This window comes from Gopherus flavomarginatus, chromosome 1 (assembly GCF_025201925.1).
Source record: "Gopherus flavomarginatus isolate rGopFla2 chromosome 1, rGopFla2.mat.asm, whole genome shotgun sequence".
In the NCBI taxonomy this organism is placed as follows: domain Eukaryota; kingdom Metazoa; phylum Chordata; order Testudines; family Testudinidae; genus Gopherus; species Gopherus flavomarginatus.
Window position 1 is genome coordinate 371789829 of NC_066617.1, and position 25154 is coordinate 371814982.

Here is a 25154-nt window from a genome sequence, read left to right on the forward strand (position 1 = left end):
AGAGGACACAAAAATTGGGGAATTGTAAATAATGAAGAGGACATGCCACTGATTCAGTGCAATCTGGATTGATTGGCAAATTTAGTCAAAACATATGACATATATTCCAATATAGCTATTCAGACATCTACGTCTAGGAACAAAGAATATAGCTGATGCTGGGGTACTATAATAGGCAACGTAATGACTCTGAACAAGATTTGAGGGCATGAAAGGGGAATTAGATTAACCTGACCATGTGGCCCAAAGAGCCAATATGAACCTTGCATAATAACACAAGAATTATAAGAAGATTAGACTCAATCTTATGAGTCCAATGACAGACAACAAATCTCAATCTTTTTAGTTTAAAAGATCATTATGAGTGTCTTGAAAACAGTCTGTAAGTACCTACATGAGGAACAAATATTTAATAATAGGTTTTTCAGACTAGCATACAGAGGTTTAACAAGATCCAATGGCTGGAAGCTGAAGTTAAAGAAATTCTGACTGGAAATAAGCCATATATATTTTTTTAAAAGGTGAGAGTAATTAACCATTTTTTTCTATCCACGGCCACATCCAATTAAGCCCTGTGGGGAGAATTTCTCACATGACTGCAGAACCTTGTCAATATTAAAAGAGGTGTGTATATCACAAGGCTGAGGATCATGTGAGGCACTCCATGGATGAACGTTTTAGGTGAGAAAAATAATGACTTGAGCCCATAAAGTGTCTACAGTGCGGAATGAATGCGCAACCATCACCATGAATGAGTAATATAACCGGCTAGCAAATAGTCCCGAGAATCCTGGGTTTAACGTTTGGGTGCCAGTGGCCCACTGTTTCAGTCACCTACCAGTGGTTCCTGCACATGGCAGCCATATCTATCCAGGTTATCACATGTCCCAGAGTTGCCTGCTCTCATTTTATAACTTGCATACTTCTCAGTTTGTGGGATATTCCTGTGTAGCAGTCCTTGAAACACCACACGCTGTGTATGGATGTAATAAGCAGGCCCGACTCCAGGCACCAGCTGACCAAGAACGTGCTTGGGGTGGCACCTCTTAAGGGGCAGCCAATCTTCAGGTGGTGGGGCAGCACTTGGGTGGGTTTTTTTGTTTTTGGTTTTTTTTGGTTCACCAGGGCGGCGCTGGAAGTTTTTTTATTTGTTTCGGCCGGGCGGTGCTCAGGGGCTGTTTCTTTCAGCGGGTCAGGGCAGCGCTCGGAGGGAGGTGTTACAGCTGGGCGGCGTGGCACTCGGGGAGGTTGTTAGAGCCAGCCCTGGTAACAAGAGAGGTTATACAGGTGCATGCCTTGGCATTTGCCACTCATGAGATTTCTCACTGGTGAGACACAGTCGCTGATCCCCCTCCACAAGCCAAGGGAGCAGTCCTGATGAGAGGCACCTCACCCCTGCAGGAGAAGAGCTGTGAGGAGCATGGGGTGGCTCAGAGATTGCAGGAGCCAGGGATGACTAGGGAGCATGGAGAAGACACTGCTGACCAGTGTGCTGTTGGAATCAAGGCAGTTTGGGATGGGGATGGAGAGTATGGAAAGGGGGTGTCAGAATATGATGGGAGATTGAAGAAGCTGATGAGCAAAGTGTGACGGATTCCTCCCAGGGTAACACCTGAAACCTGGGTACCACTGAGCCTTCTAACTGACCAGCCTGGGCTCCCTCTCTCAATGCGCTGCTATGACAAGCTGCAGAGCCTCTCCTGGTCCTACACCTTCAGCAGCATTCACACAGGCAGGGACACACCCAACTGCAGTTATATGCAGGCTTTTTTGACCAGCCATTGCATGAACCAACAATAGAGAGGCTACAGCCAAAATAGCCACCAGCTCCCTAACTTAGAACCTCAGAGCTGTACCACCCTGTCCTGGTCCAAACTCCAACCAGTATGAATTTGTTATCCAGTTTGCCCCTCCTTCAGTATGGGGAGCACAGTGCATACTTGTGGTAACCAAGCTGAGATTTTACCCCTAGATGTTTCACTTAACAGCACACTGGGTTTAGAGTAAATCATAAAACAAGTTTATTAACTTCAACAAACAGATTTTAAGTGATTATAAGGGATAGCAAACAGCTCAAAACAGATTACCTAGCAAATAATAACATAAACTAAGCTTAACACAATAGTTAGATTGAGTATTGATTGATGATACAAGCCATCTGGCAAATTCTCAAGGCACAATGTGCATTTGCTTTGCAGCTTTGGTTTCTCAGGTCTCCATACACAGGCTAGAAATCTCTTTAGCCTGCGTCAAACACTTCTCCTAGTTCAGACTTTTGTCCTCAGGTGTATCCAGGAGTCTTCTTGGGTGGGGAGTAAGGAATCATGATGATGTCACTCCCTGCCTTATATAGCTTTAGCATATGGCAGGAACCCTTTGTTTCAAAACTTGGTTCCCAGACCAGTTTGTGGGAAAATACAGAATCCCCAAGATGGAATCCAGAGTTTTGTGGGCTGGTCATATGCCCCTGTAGTGTCATAGCTTCTATTTCTTAAAGGAAGGCTCACCAGGTGGAAGATAAGTCTCTTCTCAGACCTATTGCTCTCCCTAACGTCTCATTGCCCTGAATAGGCCCTTTCCAACCAGCATCTTGTCTAGTGGGTATTACCCAGGTGTAACTACATTTGAAATACAGATACATAGTCAATATTCATAAATTCATATCCAAAAATGATATGTTCACACAAATAGGATAATCATATTCAGAAAATCATAATTTTTCCAATGATGTCTTATACGACCTCTCTTACAAAGAATGCATGATAATTATCCCATAATCATATCATAATTGTATCACTATGAAGAATATGGCGTGCATTTTCACACAAAGATCAATGGTTCTTTCCATTGGTGAAGTGCCTGAAGTTACAGAACAACAACAATGACAACACCTGGAAACAAAAACTGAGCAAAGGTTGTGACACCCAGGCTACAGTTCTGTGGCCTGCCATGGGAAAGAGACCCTGAGACCAGCCCAAATGCACATGGGACCAGGAAAGAGCTCCACACTGGCCTTGGACCAACAATTAGAAAGACAAATTCAACTGCAGCAGCTCTTCCCATCACTCCATGTACTTGCCACTCCCTGGATCCCCAAACCCAGCACCCCTGCCTGCCTCCACAAATCTTAGCACTGCCTGCTTCTCTGCGTACACCTCCCTCTCTACCCTCACAACACACAGCGTTGTCCATCTGTCCGTGCACACCCTGTTCCCAGCCCCCATTGCTCTCAGTGCTATCCGCCTGCCCATTTATATCCCACTCCATATCCCAGAATCCCCAGTGCTGGTCACTTGTCCATGTAGATTCCCCAACTCCCGTAACTTCCACCTTCGTCACATAGTGATGCCCCTAACCCAGAACCAAAACAAGGTGCCAGACCCCACAGCACCAGCTTATAGAAATATCTCCTCAGACGAGGTTAAACTCAGTGTCTGCCTGCACTGGGGAAAAGGGGAAGATTCCCCTGAACTGTCTTTTGGAGGGGGAAGCAAACCCCAGCAGCAGCTCAGCCTGTGCAGGGAAGGAGAGAGGGACAGACCTGGCAGGAGGGAGAGATGATGTGGAGACTAAAAGGAGCTAGGGTCAATAACTCTTTCTCAAAATGACATAAACCTTTAATGTACTGCAGACCGCTAGAAACCCAGACTCCCCTTCCTGAAGCTGCTTTTCTGTGTTGGCAATTGCTGATGCCACCGTGACATTACCATGAGGCTGTAGTGCGGCTGCTCATGTGAGGAGGGACGTTCCAGATTGGGGACGGTGTCAGAGACAGTCTCCTACAGGCTGAGACATCCCTCTACCGCTGCAGACCTCATTACGCTTCTCGTCTGTGCATTAGGGAGGATGTCCATTCCCTATTTTACCCAGTTTCAGGACTACGCGCCATTGTGATCTGTATGCTGCACATTCCCCACTCACCCACCCACCCTCACACGCACGCACACACTCACACACACACACACACACTGTGCATCCCTGGAGTCCTCCTGTTGAGATTTCCAACTCCGCCTGGTTTCCTCGAAGTCATAAACATGCTGTTCTTTTTACTGCCGTCTAGGACTTCTCATTCTCTCCAGATGTAGAGATGCAGGGGCACAGGGAAATCAGACCCCTTTCCCTCTCTGAAAAAAAAAGTTATCCTAACTTTTCAAAACCTCTAAGCCTGTGAGTCTGATATTTCAGCAACTCTTCCGTCAGTTCTTCTTTAGTGCAAACAAACTCACCCGTCCTTAGAGGCACCAGGACAGCTTGAGTTGAAGTCAGCGGAGAGTCATGGCTGGTGTAAATCAGGCCATATATTTAAATCTCCACATGTAGATTCAGATTGAACTCCTGACTGTGTTGAGAGTTGATCTCAATGGGACCAAAATTTCACCCTCAATGTTCAGCTTTCAGCTCTGAGTTGTGAACATCACAGCTTCAGGTCCTGCTACAGAGAATGCTACTCTGTTAGGGTGCGAAAGTGTCTGAATAAACCCTCAGTATTTGTGACATTCTGAGACAGGGAATGAAACACGTGGATTCCAAAACAACCAGGCCCTGGTTTTGTTCTCAGGGACACCAGTGTCAATCTGGAGTGACCCACTGAAGGTAGAATGTGAAAGCAGAATCAGGCTGGTGTGTGACCCATTGTTGTTGTGAACCCCCTGGTAACACAGATACCCAGTGCAGAGGCTTTGGCCCCACTTACTAACAGAGCAGTGAATCTGCTGAATTGGAAAACTTGAGTGAACCAGAGGAAAATCCACATAAACTCCAAAAGGCATGCTACTGGGACAAGTAGAAGGACACAGTCAGAGACAAGGAACTGATCTTAAAAACAAATATTTGTCTAAACAATTTTTACTACATTAGTAGTTCCAATTTTACCAGGTAAATCCTCTGGTGTTTCAGACAATACTAAAGAGTTCTAGTTGCCATGTTGGAGAATTCCTTCCCAGATGGTTCTTGCCTTGAGCCCTGTATCCTTCCTGAGCCATTAGCACTAACTATAATGCAGAAACAGGCAACTCACCAAAATCCTGCTCAGCAGAGAGAAGAATTATTCTTATTATGACAGGAAGGCAGAGCCCTGAGAATCAATGTATGAATCTCACATGTTTGGCACTCGCCATACACAACAACAACCTTTATGATTCCTCTGAAGAGTCCCGTTGGACTCTCAGGTTGGCAGGACTCCCAGACAATTCCCTCAGCTCCTTGAGCAGTGGGACAAGCAGAAAATAGACCTTGGAGAATTTCAGTTTGAGAGCCTCCCCGATAGTGAAGAAATGATTCATTGACATAAGGGGCTCAGATTGTCAGGACAAACTGAGTCTTGCAGACTGTTCTGCCCAGCAATTGACGATGGTTTTCTTTTCTGTATGGTAGCATCAAAGGTATTTGCCAGTGTTCATTCGAGAGATCTAAGGTGGATATATATTTGGCAACTCAAATGTTCTAATACTTCATCCACTCTCTGCATTGGGAAAGCATCAATTTTTTCAGAAATTGATGCAGAAATGTGTTGTGCTATCCTGCATCTGAACTAGTACTATGGGAGTTCTCCTCTTACTGTGTGATTCCTTTTCCATTCCCAGAGCCAAAATAACCTGGAGTTCATCTCACATGGTATGTCACTTTTCACGAGGGAACAGGCACAGAATTTGGCTGATATGTTGCTCTGTGACCATTTCAGTATGGTGGCATTTTAAGTAGGTGTGCCCCACTGAGAACTCAGGGGAAAAGGAATCAAACAATTTCTATATCTTCATCTTTTGTTCAGGCTACAGTCCCTCCCCCATGCTTGTGTCACAGATGTCTTGAGATCTAATTTGGGCTCCAGAAAGCATGAGTGTGATGGAGTGTCGCACCTGGGATACAGTCTGGGAACTGTGAGCACTGTTGTGCCCCTTTCACCACCCAGCTGGACTGCCCCTTGTTCACACTGCTTTGCTGGTGATTCAGCCTCTCCAGGCCCTGTTATCACCCAAGAACAAACAGCAGATATCAACTAATTTTCCAGCTCCCTAGGTTCACCCTCCCCTGCAATGGAATATAAATCCAAAATTATAACTTCTTGATCAGGGATCTGTACACTGTAAGTTCATTCACAGAGTTTGCACTCTCCTCGATGTGGAAAGGATATACAATAAGCCTGTGTTAGCCAAAAAACTAGAGAGAAAATTAGAAAGGAGTATAAACATCGGCAAATGAAGTGTAAATGTAACTGGGAAGATCAAAAAAGAATTTGAAGAACAGCTAGCCAAAGACTCAGAAAGTAATAGCACAACAATTGTTAAGTACATCAGAAGCAGGAAGCCAGCTAAACAACCTATGGGGACCCTGGACAATCGAGCTGCTAAAGGAGCACTCAAGAACAATAAGACCATTGCAGAGAAACTAAATGAATTCTTCAAATTGGTGTTCATGGCTGAGAATGTGAGGGAGATTTCCAAACCTGAGCCATTCTTTTTAGGTGACAAATCTGAGGAACTGTCCCAGATTGAGGTATCATTACAGGAGGTTTTGGAACAAATTGATAAATTAAACTGTAATATGTCACCAGACCCAGATAGCATGCACCCATGAGTTCTGAAGAACTCAAATATGAAATTGCAGAAATACTAACTGAAGTCATTTCATTTAAATCATCTTTTATACCAGATGACCCAAGGATAGCTAATGCAATGCCAATTTTTGAAAAGGGCTCCAGAGTCTACACAGACTACTTCAGGAGTTGTAGGGAGAAAAGGGTAACCTGTGTTGCTGGTAGGAGAATCTGGCTCCTTCGCTCTCTCTGAAGGATGTTTCATCCCCATCTTTTCAATACTCTGAAACAAAAACTTAAGAAGAGATGCAGGTTGATAACTGACAATTGTCAAGATCAAATGATTGTGCACATCTTACCTGCGGAAACCTATTTCTTTAAGAGCTCTCAATATTCTCCCCTTCTTAAAGGTGGGTGATTTAGTCTTAATCCAAGTAATTTTCTCTGAAAAATAAACAGAAATTTACTTTCAGTGAGTTATAGTCAAATCAGACCTTGTGAGAAGGCAAAATCCATTAAACAGTTTCTCTACCATATGGAATGCTGATTCTTCTCAAGAGGTTGTAGATGCTTTGCCTTTCACATCACTACACCTCAAGACCTTAGGAAACATTTATCCTGATAAATCATCTTTGGATTTCTGCCACGAGCTCTTTAGTTGTCCTGCATCTCTCTTCATCTCTCACAAATGTAAGCCTGATTTCAGTACTGGGCAAACTGGTTGAAACTATAATAAAGAACAATATTCTCAGACATATAGGTGAACACGATTTGTTGCGGAAGAGTCAACATGTTTTTGAGGGAAATCATACCTCACTAATCTACAAGAATTCTTTGATGGGGTCAAAAATGTGGACAAATTGGATCCAGTAGATATAGTATACTTAGATTTTCAGAAAACCTTTGACAAGGTCTCTCACCAAAGGCTCTTAAGCAAAGTAAGCTGTCACGCGATAAGAGGGAAGACCTTCTCATGGATTTGTAACTGGTTAAAAGATAGGAAACAAAGGGTATGTATAAATGGTCAGTTTTCAGAATGGAGAGTGGTAAATATTGGTGTTCCCCAAGGGTTTTTACTAGGACCAGTCCTATTCAACATTTTCATAAATTATCTGTAAAAAGGGGTAAACAGTGTGGTAGAAAAATTTGCAGATGATACAAAATTACTAAAGACAGTTAAGACCCAGGCAGCCTGCAAAGAGCTACTAAAGGATCTCGCAAAACTAGGTGACTGGGCAACCAAATGTCAGATGAAATTTAATGTTGATAAATGAAAACTAATGCACATCGGAAAGCATAATCCCAACCATACATATAAAATGATGGGTTCAAATTAGTTACCACTCAAGAAAGAGATCTTGGAGTCATTGTGGATCGTTCTCTGAAAATGTCTACTCAATGTGCAATGTCAGTCAAAAAGCAAACAGAATGTTGGGAATAATTAAGAAATGGATAGATAATAGAACAGAAAATATCATATTGCCTCTACATAAATCCATGGTATGCCCACACCTTGAATACTGCTTATAGATGTGGTCACTCCATCTCAAAAAAGTTATATTAGAGTTGGACAAATTTCAGAAAAGGAGAATAAAAATGATTAGGGATATGGAACGGCTTCCATATGAGGAAAGATTTTTCAGCTTGGGAAAGAGACCACTAAGGGGAGATACAATGTGTTTGCCTGTCTACTCTGTATTTAGCTCTTCTTAGGAATGTGTTTTCTCAGATATCAGCCTTGTTGTTGCCAGATTCTCAGGCTCTTTTCCTACTACACCAGTATATCATCTAGTCCTGATGACTTATTACTGTCTAATTTATCCATTTGTTCCAAAACCTTCTCTAACCACACCTCAGTCTGGGATAGTTCTCCAGATTTGTCACCTATGAAGAATGGCTCAGATTTGGGACTCTCTTGCACATCGTCAGATGTGAAGACTGATGCAAATAATTCATTTAGCTGAATGCAGATGAACATTGGACACCTAACTCACACCTGTGCCTCTGAACATCTCCCTCTACCCTCCCTCTCCTAATTACTATGCCTATGCAGTTATTCTAGCAGTCCACAGGCTTCAGGGCACATGATTATCACTGAAGGGGCTCAGGAAGCTGTGTCTGACCATGGCAAGATATTGTTCTATGGTGGTTTTATGACTTAGCAGGGGCAATCTGTGCTGCCTTGCATCAGAAAGAGGCTATCAGATGGGAGGGGCTATTGCTCTGTGTTTGAAACAAGGATTTTGCAGAGCCTTTCCATGGCTTGTCACGTTCTCAGGGATTCAGTGCAGGGCTCATCAGTTAAGAAGAGGAGGAAGAGGAGGAGATGCTGAGATTCTATGACGATTGGCAGCAGCACGGAAATGCTGATAGATAAATGAGTATGTCTAAACCTTGACTCTTCCTTTCCAATCTGGGGCTTCAGTATTGCTGGACAACTCTATCAAGTTTGCAAGGGTTGTGCCCTGACAACCTGAAGCTCGGTGATTGATGAATCATTTCCCAGTGGATGCTCTCAGACTGGAGTTCTGTAGGGTCTATTTTCTGCTATTTCTACTGCCCATGGTGTCCTGGGAGTCCTGGCCAACTTGAGAATCCGCAGGGACTGTACAGGGAATCATAAAGGTGGCTGAGTGTCAGATGTGAGATTCATACACTGATTCTCAGGGCTCTGCCTTCCTGCTGCAGTAAGATTTCATCTCTCCATTCAACAGGATTTTGGTGAGTTGCCTGTTTCTGCATTAAAATTAGTGCTAAGGGCTCAGGAAGAGTTCAGTTCCGAAAACATTTGGGCAGGCGTTCACCAGCATGGCAGCTTTTACTATTTAGTATTTTCAGAAACACCAGGGGATGTACCTGGTAAACTTGGATCTCGAAAATTATTGATGTAAAGATCCTTGTCTCTTACTATGTCCTTCTATCTGTCTCAGTAGCTCTCTTTCTGGGGGGCTGTTTTTCATCTGGTTCTTCCCAGTTTTTCAATTCAGCAACTTTACTGCCCTGTTAAGAAGTGCAGCCAAAGCCTGTATCTGTGTTACCAGAGGGTTCACAACAAGAATGAGTCACACACTGGCCAGATTCTGCTCTCATATTCTGCCTTCACTGGTGTCAAGTGTCAGAGGGGTAGCTGTGTTAGTCTGGATCTGTAAAAGCAGGAAAAAGTCCTGTGGCACCTTATAGACTAACAGATGTTTTGGAGCATGAGCTTTCGTGGGTGAATACCCACTTCGTCAGATGCATGGTATCTGACGAAGTGGGTATTCACCCACGAAAGCTCATATTCCAAAAAGTCTGTTAGTCTATAAGGTGCCATAGGACTCTTTCCTGCCTTCACTGGGTCACTCCAGATTGATGCTGGCCTCCCTGACAGCAAAATCAGGGTCACCACGTAAACTGGGATTTCCTTACAGAAGAACATAAGAATGGCCATACTGGGTCAGACCAAAGGCTCATCAAGCCCACTGTGCCATCCTCTGGCAGTGGCCAATGGCAGGTGCCCCAAAGGGAATGAATAGACAGGTTACCATCAAGTGATCCATCCTTTCACCCGTTCCCAGCTTCTGTCAAACAGAGGCTAGGGACACCATTCCTGCCCATCCTGTCTAATAGCCATTGATGGACCTATCATCCATGAATCTATCTAGCTCCTTTTTGAACCCTGTTATAGTATTGGCCTTCACAACACCCTCTGGCAAGGAGTTCCAGAGGTTGACAGTGTGTTGTGTGAAAAAAATACTTTATTGTGCTTGTTTTAAACCTGCTACCTATTAATTTCATTTGGTGGCCCTTCAGACTCTTTCACCTCCCTAACAGACTAGCACTCTCTGTAGCAGGACTGGAAGCTGTGATCTTCGTAATTCGGAGCAGGACCCACTGAGTTCAATGGCAAAACTCCAGGAGTTCACCCTAAATCCACCAGTAGGGATTTAAATAAATGGCCCGATTTACACTGGCTGTGAGCCTCCAGTGACTTCAACTGGAGTTGTCTTGTGGCATGTATGGACGAGTGAGCTCATTTGGACCACAGAAGAACTGACAGGATAGTTGCTGAAATCTCACACTCAGAGGCTTAGAGGTTCAGAAATCAGAGACGGAGGGTATTTGCTCTCTCTGTGCCCCACATCTCTGGGTCTGGAGAGGATGAGAAGCCCCAAAAGGCAGTAAAAAGTAAACACAAGTATCTGGCTCAGAGGAAACCAGGCAATGTTGGACATCTCCCTGGGGGAGGCCCAGGGACACACTGTGTGTGTGTGTGTGTGCGTGTGCATGTGTGTGTGTGTGTGTGTGTGTGTGTTTGTGTGTGTGGTGGGAGCTACAATTTCCAGATCACAGTGGCACAGAGTCCTGAAACTGGGCAAAATAGAGAATAGACATCCTGTGTAATGTACAGACCAAAGAGGCGTAATGAGGCCTCCTGGGGTGGAGGGTGTCAGACTGTAACGGAATGTGGACCACACTATACCAGACTGTCAACACCATCCCCCATCCCAATCACCCCTCCTTCCATGATCTGCCCCACTACAGCCTCATGGTAATGTCAGCAATTGCCAGCATGGAAAAGCAGCCGCAGGAAGGGGTGTCTGGGTTTCGAACGGGCTGCAAAACGTTAAGGCTTTGTGTCATTTTGAGGAAGAGTGACTCACACTGTGTACTTTTAGTCTCCACATGCTCTATCCCTTCCACTGGGTCTGTCCCTCTCTCCTTCCCTGCACAGGCTGAGCTCCTGCTGGGGTTCCCTTCACCTCCATAAAGACAGATCAGGCTGATCTCTGCCTTTCCGGGTGTGCAGGCAGACACTGAGTTTCACGTTATCTGAGGAGATATTTCTGTGGCTGTCGCTGTGGAGTCTGACACCTGGTTTTGGTCCTGAGTAAGGGGTATCACTGTGTGGTAAGGCTGGAAATTTTGGGAGTGAAGAACTTACATTCATGGACAAGTGGCCAGCTGTGGGGTTAATGGGGGCATGGAGTAGGGTATACACAGCCAGACTGGCAGTGCTGAGGTGTCTGCAGGTGGGGAGCGGCATGCACAAGGACAGGCGTGCAGTGCCAGAGGTTGTGGGTCAGGCAGAGGAGTGACCTCAGACAGACTTATTTTCTTCCTATCCTAAAAGTAACACACATTGTTTAGATTGTGTATTTATTACTATAAAATACTGGTATAATTCTGTCAGTTCTTTTGTATTGATTCTGAGAGGGATGTGATGACTTTGGTGTCCATATTTCTTTCATTCTAAGGTGAACTTGTTTATATTATGCCCCTTCTTTGCAAGGGTTGGACAGGAAGTGAAAGTAATATACTTACAATTTATGGAAAACAACAGTTTCAAAGAGCAGATAGAGTTATAAGGACAATTGAATCAAAGCTGGAAAGGGGAAAAACAAGAGGACTGGTTTGTAGAATGAGGATGGAGGAAGTGAACTTCATGGGTGTGAGGAAAGGGGAGGAAGATGAAACTTACAAGAGAGAAGTATGTTCACAATCATTTACCCGCTCCCGTCTCTTGTAGTGTCTCCCTCCATGCTCCCAGCTTTGCAAGACTTCACTGCCCACTCGTATGAGACTTCTGCAGATGTCATCGTGCTTTCTTCCCCATAGACTCTTATGGATACATGGTCCTCTTTGAACTAACCTGCAAGGCTGCTACCCTCTTCTCCAAATGTCTTCCCAAGACCTGTTTCTATCTCAACTCCTAACACCAGCATTTAAATAATTAAGCTGAAGGCCATTTGGAAAAAGTCAATATGTACTGATGCAAATAAAGTGAAAACAAACGACTAACTCTCCTTCTTCCCCCTTTTTTTTTTGGTATGTTCTCCATCTTAGGCCATAAGCTCTCAAGACCAGGCACCCTGTCTACTTTTATTTCCGTAGCACACAATGTAACAGGACTGCAATACTGGTCAGATTATCTGGTCACTACTCTAATACAAATAATATGTTGTATCCCCCCTTTTCTCTTATCAAACAATGTGTTCTTCAGAACAGGAACTGTTTCCTCTGATTAGGAAACACTTGCTATTGTATCGGTGCTACTATAATCTTAAATAATAATAAGGAATGGAAACCTATCTCCTTAAATGATGAGCTGGATAAGCATTTTGAGTGCTTTAGGAGAACTACAATGTTGTTATAATAAAAATAATCTTAAACAATAACCCCCCATCAAGAGCCATTTCTCCACATGGGCTTCCAGGATATTTGTGACTTCATATTTAAGGTTATCAATTTCGACTCTCATAGCTTTCCAAAAACCCTGGCTTATTTTTCTGGGATATTAAAAAAACCCAGCAACTTCTGCTAGAACTGTCACAGGCTGATTATAGGAATGTTGGGGTTTTTTTAAGTTTGAGATAAATTGAACTGAGATTCTGAATGATCTTTTCATTTTGAAAATAGTTTCCTTTTATTATCCAATAATCATTTAAGTGACATGATGTAAAAGCTTCTGTATTGCTGAAATCTTAAATGAGAACTGCTTTCTATAGCTTATGTTATTGTAGTAATAGGTAGCCAGGGCCGGCTCCAGGCCCCAGAGCGCCAAGCGTGTGCTTGGGGCTGCATGCTGCAAGGGGCGCTCTGCCAGATGCCGGGAGGGCTGCAGGCGGCTCCAGTGGACCTCCCACAGGCGTGCCTGCAGAGGGTCCACTGGTCTCGCGGCTCCGGTGGAGCATCCGCAGGCACGCCTGCGGGAGGTCCACTGGAGCCGCGGGACCAGCGAGCAGCAGAGCACCCCCCGCGGCATGCCACCGTGCTTGAGGCAGCGAAATGGCTAGAGACGGCCCTCTAGGTAGCGGGTTTAAAACAAATAAAAGGAAGTATTTCTTCTTGCAAAACACAGCCAACCTTTGAAATTCCTTGCCAGAAGATGTTGTGAAGGCCAAGACCATAACAGGATTCAAAAAAGAACTAAATAAATTCATGGGGGTAGGTCCATTGATGGCTACTAACCAGGGTGGGCAGGGATGGTGTCTCTAGCCTCTCTTTGCCAGAAGCTGGGAATGGGCGACAGGGGATGGATCATTTGATGATTAGCTGTTAGTTCATATTTGATCACACATTGTTTGTTTCTGTGATTAATGTGCATAAGTATTGTCAAGTAGTGTCAAGCTAAGTACTGTTAGGCCTCAACCTTCCAGAAGTTGTAAGAAGCGAGTACAGTTGAATGCTGCAAGTATAAGCATACTCTAGCTAGGAAGCTTTATTAACTAAAAAGGAAACTCTGTAAAGATATATACAGACTTGTGGTTACTATGCTCTGCAACCAAATACCTCTTTCAGCTGACTCAAGCATTTTTGAGTCTAGAAAATTAACCACAATTAGCCGCATAGAGAAGAGATGAGCTGAGTACAGGTACACTGTTCATAAGATCAAGACAACTGCAAATACCACACTGAAACATTTGGCCACCTTCGTTGGTTGACCTGTTTTGAAACATGGCTGGTAAATACTGTATAAAAAAGGTGTAAAGATGCAAGTTTTTGTGCGTGTGTTGATCTAAAGGAGATCACTCTTTGTCAGGCTTATATACACATCCCCTGAACCAAAGGGACTTGCGTTGCACTGACTATCTGTACTTGGCCAGTGCAAAAAATGGTCTACTGGAGGTAACGTGTCTTTGGGAGAATGCAGAGTAAGGTTTTGGAGTAAAGAGGTCTGGTTGTGCTCGAGCTAATTAATCTTAAGTCTGTATTAATACTATAGTTTAATTATATTAGTAAATTAAGTTGTTTAGAAATAGTAATAGTCAATAGTTGATATATAATAACTGTGTATATTTTTGTGCCTTGCTGGAAACGGGTACAGCGTGGTAAAGTTAGTAGTTTGTAAACAATTGCAGCTTTGCATGTTGCTGTGCCTGTCTTCAGTATAAGTTACCATCAAGTTTATCATAAAAGTCAATAAAAGTGAGTAAGTTGTCATATAAGGTTATAGGTAGGTTAAAGTTAGTAGAATATAGTTAATCAATGCATTAGTGTTACATATAGAATTGTATTTGTTGGGAGAGGTTACAGTACATGCAATCAGTAATAATGGCGTTGCATGTGCTTGTGACTATTTTCTGTATTATTTGCCCTTTATATATCCACGTATAGAAATAAGTAGTTAATGCCATTTGTATTAATCCTCACTCAGTGCTGGTCTTTGATTTGTTTTTTCTTATTCTGTCTGTGTTGCCTTTGTAGTTGTAAGTCATTAAAAACCTTTCTTGAGGAATAATCAGTTGTTTATAGTTTCCCTTTTGCGGACACTACTCAACCTCATTACATCTGTGTTGGGTGGTGGGAAGCAGCGATCACCCAGAGCCCCCCTTGGGCCCTGACGTGTGCCTCCTTCTTCCGTTAATCTCCAGAGCTTCAACCCAATTTGCCAAACATTCCAGATTGCTCTGAATTCGTGCCCTGTCCTCTTCATTGTTTATAATCCCCAAATTTATGTGTCATCTGTAAACTACATTGATATTTAGACATGAGATGGGTTAGCAGCTCAATTGGTGGCCTGTGTCTCTGCTTACACTTGTCAGTTAACGCCTTTAACATGTGTCACCAACAAAGCTGGGTGCGTGCAAGAAAGTGTCTCACCAAAAGAAACTGGGGAGGTAACAGAGATACAGGCCCATAGCCCTAAATAGCAAGACCTATGTGCCCTTAATGCCCATTCTATTGAGCACTGTCATAACACAGCATGATTATGTCAGTTTCCATGGGGGAAACTTGCCTCTGTTCCAACATAGGCTTTAGAGTGACACCCTCTTGATGGTCAATTCACACATACCCCTTCCACCTACTGCTGGGTTTCTTACACCTTCTTCTGCAACACCTCAGGTTGTCACTGTCACAGAAGGAAACAGGACTTCATGGACCATAGGTCTGATCCATGACACACTTCCTAACAGCTAGATATCGGCTTGTGCCCTGAAACACATGGGCATAGAGGCTTTCCAAAATATTTATTTTGCTGTCACTATTGTAACTGGATAGTCTCACTATCCATGTAAATGTCCAAACCCTTCCTCATTCTTAGTTATCTCATGGACTCAACTTCCACTTGTGGCCATGAGTTCCTCAGTCTAATAAGGCATTGAGTGAAGAAAGCATCTTTTTTCCCTCTTTTTTGAATTTCCAAGTTTCAATTTAACTGAATGTCCTCTTGATCCTTAGTAGAGAAGAAGAACACATTCTGGATCTGCACTGTACCCGTCTGTGTATTATTACACAGTATTTCATATCCCCTCTTATTAATCACCGTACTAAGGTAACTATCCCAATCTTTAAACCTTTCTCTGTATGAGACTTGGAATCATACAATCAGAGCAAGACAAATCCCACTCCACTTCATACCGGCTGTTTTCCTTGGCCCCTGATCATTCTCATTGCCCTTCCCTGAACCCCTCTTGCTCTGCAATACCCGAGTCAGAAGGGTGCACAGAGGAGGGTGAAACACTGACTGACTGATCTCATGGCATTGCATTTTCTGTATTTTTTAAATGATTTTCCATCCCACTGCTCCTGCATCCAAGTGTTTTGCATAGTATCTGCCCATGCTTGCACTGTGAGCAGGGTTTCACAGAGCTGTGTGGCATGATACCCAAGTCCCTGTCCTGAGTTCACACAAGTAAAATTAGAACCTAGTAAGGTGTTTGAAAAGTTTAAGCTTTTCATTCCAATGGCATAAATGTTGCCATTTTTTACCTCAAAGTTAAACTGCTATCATGCTGCCTATTCACCTGTCTTGGTTATCTCCCTCTAAGGATTTCTCTAGACTTGACAATGCCCTAAATAATCTGGCGACATCTGTAAATGTTGACACATCACGCTCACCCTCCTTTCTCATATTTACTGGACTGTTATCAAGTGTGTAACCCCCTCCATCTCTGTTTTTCTCCCTTCGCAGATTCCTTCAACCATTCTGAGCCTGACGGATGCTTCAACTACCTCATGGTATCATTCAGCCTCACCCCTTCTGACCCATCAGCATTCATCCTAACAGGCATCCCTGGCCTGGAACCTGCCCATGTCTGGATTTCCATCCCTTTCGCTATGTTCTACATTGTTTGCCTGTTGGGAAATTTCATGATTCTGTTTGTTGTAGGCAAAGAGCAGACCCTGAACAAGCCGATGTACCTGCTGCTCTGCATGCTGGCGCTCACAGACATCAGCACATCTAGCTCTGTCATACCAAATGCAGTGTGTATATTTTGGTTCAATTTGAAAGGCATTACTGTGGCTGTCTGCCTCACCCAGATGCTCTTCCTTCATGCGGCTTCTGTTATACACTCAGCCGTCCTTGTCACAATGGCCTTTGATCGCTACGTTGCCATATGTAACCCTCTGAGATACTCTACCATCCTCACAAACGCAAAAATAGCTAAGCTAGGGCTCCTGGGTTTGATAAGAGCTGTTCTCTTTGTTCTGCCTGCACCCCTGCTCCTCAGCAGACAACCATTCTGTGCCAACCACATATGTACTGCGAGTACATGGCTGTGGTGAAGATGTTATGTGGGGACATCACAGTCAGCAGATTGTACGGCTTGGTAACAGCATTGTAGTCAGTGGATTAGACATTATGCTCATTGCCTTGTCATATAGTCTAATCATCAGGGCCGTACTCAGAATCTCCTCAAAGAGAGCCCATCAGAAAGCCCTCAACACCTGCACAGCCCACATCTGTGTGATACTGACATCTTATACTCCCTCTGTCTTTTCCTATCTGACACACCAGTTTGGTCAGGGCATCACTTCACATGTTCACATCATCCTGACCAACCTCTATTTCCTCCTTCCCCCCATGCTCAACCCTATCATTTATGGGGTCAAAACCAAAGAGCTTCATGACAAAGTGGGCAAATACATCTGCAGAAAGTGATCACATGGGGCCACTGACTTGAAACCTGTGTGACAAGAGGGGCAAGGATATCTCCTTGTTAATCCATGCTGAACTTCTTTATCATATGCACAGTGATCCAGTGAGCAAAATTTACCTGATTTTAGTTCATTCAATCCTTCAGGAAGCCTGGAGGATAAATCAAAGTTTTCCATTGGAAAGTGCTAATACAGGAAACCTGCTGCAGTAATTGATGACTTGGTGAGAGTTGTGAAACCGTGTGTTTTCGAGAACCGGACATTGCTGTGTTAAACTATGATGTTATCTTGGTGTCAAATTACTTGCTGCTTTATGAAGTCGATTTTTGTATTGCTTTTAAGCTGAGCCTTACAAAATGTACACCAGACTTTCCCATGCTGGAAGATGTCAAAAGTCGGTATTGAGATTTCATGTTGGAATTTGTGAAAAAGAGATTGCCACCAAACGTCCAGGTGAATGAATCACTTGCAGTACTAAATCCTTCTCCTGTGCATTACCCTGCATGACCTCTATTGGCTGAGATCTCATTTTTGCCATTCTTTTCTGGAGACTTTGGACAGTTGGAGCATCAGTGGAGAGTTTTGTCTTTGGTGCCTCATACTCCTGACAACCAAGTTGAGAAATTGAATGTTTTAAATACACAGATGCCGCTGGAGACAAAGACTATAGGGAACATGGCATATTTGCTCTCTTGTTGCTGTCACTATCTTTTAGCCATGCACAGTTGAAAGATTGTTTTCCCCCATGAATTTGATTTTAAAAAGTGTAACAAGATGCAAGGTGGTGTTACGGTGTACAGACAATGACACAAAATCAGTTGTGAACATTTTGCACCGGTGAAAGACATGATTACACTAGTCACTGCTGATATGTATGACCAGCAGCAGAAGTATTCTACTTCGCATGAAGACAGCAAAGATGAAACGTTGCCTTTAGAGACTAACAATAAAAAAACTAATTCAACTCAAAATATAGACATTGACTTGTTGCTTTTACACTATCATAAATTCATACAAGATTAGTGTCATTCAGTCCAACCTCCTGCTCAAAGCAGGATCCGCACCAACTAAATCATCCCATCTAGGGCTTTGTCAAGCTGGGCCTTAAAAACCTCTGAGGATGGAGATTCCACCACCTCCCTAGTTATCCCATTCCAATGCTTCATGACTCTCTCACTGAAATATTTTTTCCTAATATTCAACATAGACCTCCCCCACTGCAACTTGAGACCGCTGCTTCTTGTTCTATCATCTGCCACCACTGAGAACAGCCTAGTTCAATCCTCCTTGGAACTCGTCTTCAGGTAGTTGAAGGCTGCTATCAAATCCCCCCTCCCTCTGCAGACTAAATAAGCCCAGTTCCCTCAGGCTTTCATCATAAATCATGTGACTCAGGCCCCTAATAATTTTGTTGCCCTCCACTGGACTCTTTCCAATATGCCCATGTCCTTTCTGTAATAGGGTACCCAAAACTGGACACAATACTCCAGGTATAGCCTCAACAGCGCCAAACAGAGGGGCATAATTGCTTTCCTCAAGCTATTGGCAAGCTTCTACTAACACAGCCCAATATGCCAGGGTGCAGTGTTGACTCATATCCAGCATCTCATCCACTATAATCCCGAGACCGTTTTTTGCACAATTGCATAGTTGGTCCCCTGCCTGTAGCAGTGCCTGGAATTCTTCTGTCTTAAGTGCAAGACTCTGCACTTCTCCTTCTTGAATCCCAGATTTCATTTGGTCCAATCCTCCAATTTGTCTAGGTTACTCTGGACCCTATCCCTACCCTCCAGCATGTCTAACCCAGCCCCCCAGTTTAGCATAATCCAAGAATTTGGTGAGGGTGCAATTCATCCCACGATCCAGATCATTAATGAAGATGTCAGACAAAACCAGCCCCAGCACCAACCCCTGAGGCACTCTGCTAAATATCGACTGCCACCTAGACATCAAGCCATTGAACACTACTAGTTGAGCGTGACAATCTAGCCAGTTTTCTATCCACCTTATAATCCATTCATCCAATCCATACTTTTTTATCTTGCTTTCAAGCATACTGTGGGAGACTGTATCAAAAGCTTTGCTAAAGTCAACATATATCACACCCATCACTTTCCCCATATCCACAGAGCCAATTATCTCATCATAGAAGACAATCAGGTTGGTGTATATATGTTGACTGTTCCTTATCTACTTCCTCTGCTACAAGTGCTTTAAAATGGATTACGTGAGGACCTGCTCCATGATTTTTCCAGGGACTGATGTGAGGCTGAGTGGTCTGTAGTTCTCTGGGTTCTCCTTCTTCCCTCTTTTAAAGATGGGCACAACATTTGCCTTTATCCATTCCTCTGGGACCTTTCCCAGTAACCACAAGTTTTCAAAGATAATGGCCTTCTTGTTACCCTTCACATCCCTTGCTAGCTGCAACTTCACTTATGCTTTGCTCCCCGTGATTACATCCTAGCATGCTACAGCAATTTTTAATAATCTCTCTTGTCATTTCTCCAAGTTTCCACTTCTTGTAAGCTTCCTTTTTGTGTTTAAGCTCACCTAAGATTTCACTGTTAAGCCAAGCTGGTGGCCTGCTATATTTGCTGTTCTTTCTGTACATCAGAAAGGTTTGTTCCTGTGCCCTCAATAAGGCTTCTTTAAAATACAGCCAGTTCCCCTGGACTCCTTTCCCCCTTATATTAACTTCCCAGGGGATCCTACCCATCAGTTCCCTGAGGGCGCCAAAGTCTACTTTTCTGAAGTCCAGGGTCCATAGGTTGCTATTTTCCTTTCTTCCTTTTGTCAGAATACTAAACTCAACCATCACATGCTCACTGTTGCCCAAGTTGCCATCCATTTCTACTTCCAATTCTTCCCTGTTTGTGAGCAGCAGGTCAAGAGAAGCATGGCTCCTAATTGTTTCTTCCAGCACTTGCACCAGAAAGTTGACCCCAACACTCTACAAAAATTTACTGGGTTGACTGTGCATTGCTATATTGCTGTCGCAGCAGATGTCAAGTGGTTGAAGTCCCCCATTAGAACCAGGGCATGGAAACTTAAGTTAGTTGTCCGAAGAAAACCTCGTCTACTCATCCTCCTAGTCTAGTGGTCTATAGCAGACACCCATCATGACATCAACCTTGTGCTCTCGCCTCTAAACTTACCCCAAAGACTCAGCATGTTTTCCTCCAGTTTTACACTAGAGCTCTGAGCAATCAGACCACTCACATACATGCAGTGCAACTCCTCCACATTTTCTCCCACACTGGTCCTTCCTGAACAGTTTATGCCCATCTATTACAGAGCTCCAGTCATGTGAGTTACCCCACCAAGTCTATGTTATTCCAATCACATTATAGATTATTGAGTGTGCCAGGACTTCTAATTCTTCCTGCTTGTTTCCCAGGATTCTTGCATTCATGTAAAGGCACCTAAGATAACTATCCAATTGCCCTGCTTTCTCAATATGAATCAGGAGGCTTCCTCTGTTGCATCCTCCTCTTTGTGTATTCCCACTTCCTCACTTACTGCAGGACTTGATGTGTTAAATATTTTCCCAATGCTTATGAATGTATTCTTGTAGGCTATAACACATAAGTGTATATCTGCTTGTAATTGTATTTGGATGTAATCAACACCAAGTTGCCGTTGGACTAATAAAGTAATTCTTGTGTGGAAACGTAGTTGTGCTAAAACTTAATAAACATATTAGGGAAATTATTCCAATATCTGACCTTCCTGGTCATACTGGGGAGGGACTGAAGCCATTTTGGTGAAGTCCTGAAGGAATGGTGGGAACAGGTGACTTACAAGATGGAGGCTGACACCCCAGTGAGATTATGTGTAGAACTGGCAGAGCTGGTAGGAATAGGGGAGGAAAAGATGATGCCGTGGAAGACACTTCCAGCCAGGTCAGTGGGTGTGCAATGACCCCAGCCCCCGACAACATCCAGAATGTCTTCACTCAGGGAGTGGCTATCCAGGGCAGTGATACAATTTTGTGCAGGAACAAAGGGCAGACCAGATGATCAGCCATGCCTAAAGTTAAGATTTTGTCACAGTTATTTTTAGTACAAGTCATGGACAGATCACGGGTAATAGTCAAAAAATCACTGAAGATCCCACTCACCCACCCACTACCCACAGTGGCTGACTGCTGCTGGGTCCTTAGCCACTCACGCCATCTGAGAACCCGGGGTCCCTCACAGACTGACATCTCTGGCTCCAACACCCCAGGCTGAAGGGGAAATGTCAGAGGTCTTTCCATGATAGAATCTTGTCCTTAGCCAAGTCTCTGAACAACTAGCTGTGGTGCATGAGGAAATGGTGGAACCCCAGTGACTGAGGCAGTGACCACACTTCGGGCAGGAGGTACAACAGCCAGTAAGTTGCTCCAGACAGTAGAGTTGTTCACCCCTAGGCGCAGAGTGTCATCTGGCCCTTGTTAAGTGCTGAAAGCTGGAATGTTGTTGCCTCAGTAACGCTGTTTGGGCTGTTCAGTTCTTCTGTCCTTGGAGCTCCAGTGTTATCTCTAGTAACAGATAATGCCACTTGCTAATTCATCAGACCTAAATGTTACTTATAAAGAAAGACCACAAGCATGAATTGGTGACACAGTCACCCTGCCAAATACGTTTCCCTGAAGCCATAGATCTAGCATCCTGGCTATGAGCCAAACAATCAAATAAGCTTATGAAATTCCTTTCATGGGTGGTAATAGCCCAAGAAATCCTTCCTAATTGAGGACCTAACTTCACTTTATGCTCAGAAGGTAACACAGTTCTTTGCTTTCTTGTAAAGAGATCAAGAACATAGATCCACAAACTGATGGGTTGGTAGATGGATTTGATATGTTAATGTTATATAAGTTTGGGTAGGACATCATCTATTTGTCTCACTCACACCCCACATAAGACAGCTCCTGGAAAGGCCTGAGAAACAAAGACTGAACTGGGGGAAGAGCTAGTCCCAGGTAAAAGGATTTCTAGCCTGTGTAAAGAAACATGGTGGACAGCTTGTATCACAAGCTAGGGTGAGAAATTGTTCATTCTTATCTAGTCTATCTAGTATCTTATGCTTAGTTTATGATTTTGCTTATTTGCTAGGTAATCTGCTTTGATCTGTTTGCTAATACTTATGACCACTTAAAATATATCATTTTGAAGTTAAATAGTTTTGGGGGGTGTTGGCTTTACCTAAACCAGTGTGTCTCTGAGTGAAGTGTGCCTTTGAGCTAGAGAATATCTCAGCTTGGTTAGCACTGGTTCATTGCATATCCTAACCACATCGAGAGAAGGGCAAACTCTATTAATGAGCTTACACTGGACAGATCCCTGTGCAGTGCAAGACAGTATAATTTGGGGATTACATTCCTGTGTGCGAGTGCAAACCTGGGGAGCTGGGAATTGGCTGGTGTCTGCTGTTTGGTTTTGGGAGTCTTGGGTAGGCACTCAAGTAGCTCCATTTGGGTTTGTAGCACCATCTGCTGTCATGTTGAGTGATAACAGGGCCTGATAAGAATGTCTGTATCTCCAGCAAAGCAGCATGAGCAGAGCCAGTCCAGTTGGGTAGTTAGAGAGATGCAGCAGTTCCCATGGCTCCCAGACTGTACCCCAGGGGTGACAACCCATCACACTCATACTCTCCAGAGCCTAAATTAGGTCCCTAAGCTCCTGTGCTGCAAGAATGGTGGAGGGAATGTAATTCAAACAAAAGATCCAGATGTAGCAGTTGTTTGATTCCTTTACCACTGTGTTCTCAGGGCACACCTACCTAAAATTCCACCATACTCAAATAACCCCCAGGCAACAAATCCGGGAAACTCCATGGCTATTCCCTCATAAAACGTGGGATGAGAGGTGAGATGACTTCCACATCATTTGGTCCTGGGGGTAGTGAAAGAATCGCACACTGAGTGGAGAAGTCCCATGGTAATAGTGGTGACGCAGGATAACAGAACCTGTTTCCGCATCCATTTCTGAAAGATCAACTCCTGATGCAGAGAGCAGATGAATTATTAGAACAGTTGGGAGCTAAGAGATAGACATTCAACTTTAGATCTCACAAAAGGGTAATGGCAAATACCTTTGATGCCAGAATGCTGGGAGAAGAAAGCCTTGTGGAAACATTCCCACACATAGTGCAGATGGCAGTACATTACACACAGAAAAAATAGCCATTGCCAATTGCTATACTGAAGAGTCTGCAACACTCAATTTGCCCTAAAAATATGAGCCCCTGTTATAGGTGAATCATTTCTTCACTCCTGGGAAAGGCTCTCAGGCTGAGGTTCTCCAAGGTCTATGTTCTTCTCTTCTCACTGCTCACAGAGCAGAGGAAATTATCCAGGAGCCCTGGCCAACCTGAAAGTCTGCAGGGAATATATAGGAGAATGATAAAGGTCACTGGCCAGCACAGCGACTGTCAGACAAGTGAGATTCATACACTCATTCTCAGGGCTCTGCCTTCCTGTCGCCGGCGATTTCTTTTCTATGCTGAGTGGATTTTGGTGAGTTGCCCATTTCTTAATGAAAGATATTTCTGAGCAATGAGAAAGGGTTTCAGGGCCCAAACCAAGAACCACCTGGGCAGGAATTGACCAGCATGGAACTTGAACTGTTTAATATTATCAGAAACACCAAGGGATTTACATGATAAAATTGGAACTACTAATGTACTGGAAATAGCTTAGGCAAATATTTGTTTTTCAGATCAGTTCTTTGTCTCTTACTGTGTCCTTCTATCTACCTCAGTATCTTCCTTTTTTTGGCCTGTCTGGTTTTCTGGTTATCTCCAGATTTCCAGTTCAGCAACTTCACTGCCCTGTTCAGAAGTGCAGCCAAAGCTTCTGCAGTGGGTATCTGTGTTACCACAGGGTTCACAACAAGAAAGAGTCACACACTGGCCAGATTCTGCTCTCACATTCTGCCTTCATTTGGTCATTGCAGATTGACACTGGCCTCCCTGAGAGAAAAAACAGGGCCAACATGTTTTGAAATCCCCATCTTCCATACCCAGTCTCAGTCTGAAGGAAACCCCCAGTTTATGTGGTGTTCTGTTTCAGCACCCTAGTAGAATAGCACTCTATGAGGCAGGGCCTTTACTTTTGCATCTTGGAGCCAAAAGTTAAACTCTAAGGGTGAATCTGGTCCCATTGAGTTCAATGACAAAACTCCCAACAGGTCCAGGGGGAGAATTAAATAAATGGCCCGATTTACACCAACCACGAACCTCCAGTGACTTAAACTAAAGTCATCCCATGGCCTCTAATTATGAGTAAGCTCATTATTCTTCTGGTGGGAGAGGGTTCTGTTCTCTTTGTTCCCTGGTATCTCTGGTTCTGCAGTGGATGTGAAGCACTAAAATGCAGTGAAAATAAAAGGATATTTATGGTTTACAGAAAACCAGGTTTGTTGGAAATTTCACTGGTCGAGGTCCAGGAATGCCGTGTCTGGGAGAGGTGGGGAACATGCAGTACCAAGATCAAAGTGGTGCTGAGTCCTGAAACAGAGTGAAATAGAGAATGCACATCCAGCCTAATGCACAGACCAAAAAGGTGTAATGAGGCTTCCTGGGATGTGGGGTGTCTCATACTATAACGGAACGTGAACCACATTGTAGCAGACTGTCTCTGACACCATCCCCCATCCGGATCATCCCTCCTCACATGGGCCACCCCACTACAGACTCGTGGCAACATCAGCAACTTCCAACATGGAAAAGCAGCCTCAGGAAGGTGTGTTTGGGTTCCTAATGGGCTGCAATACAA

General features: G+C 43.8%; 1 pseudogene; it reads left to right on the plus strand.

Moving 5' to 3' along the window:
- The first annotated feature begins 16471 nt into the window (after nucleotides 1-16471).
- LOC127031477 (olfactory receptor 52P1-like) lies at nucleotides 16472-17399 on the plus strand (annotated as a pseudogene).
- Nucleotides 17400-25154: the final 7755 nt, after the last annotated feature.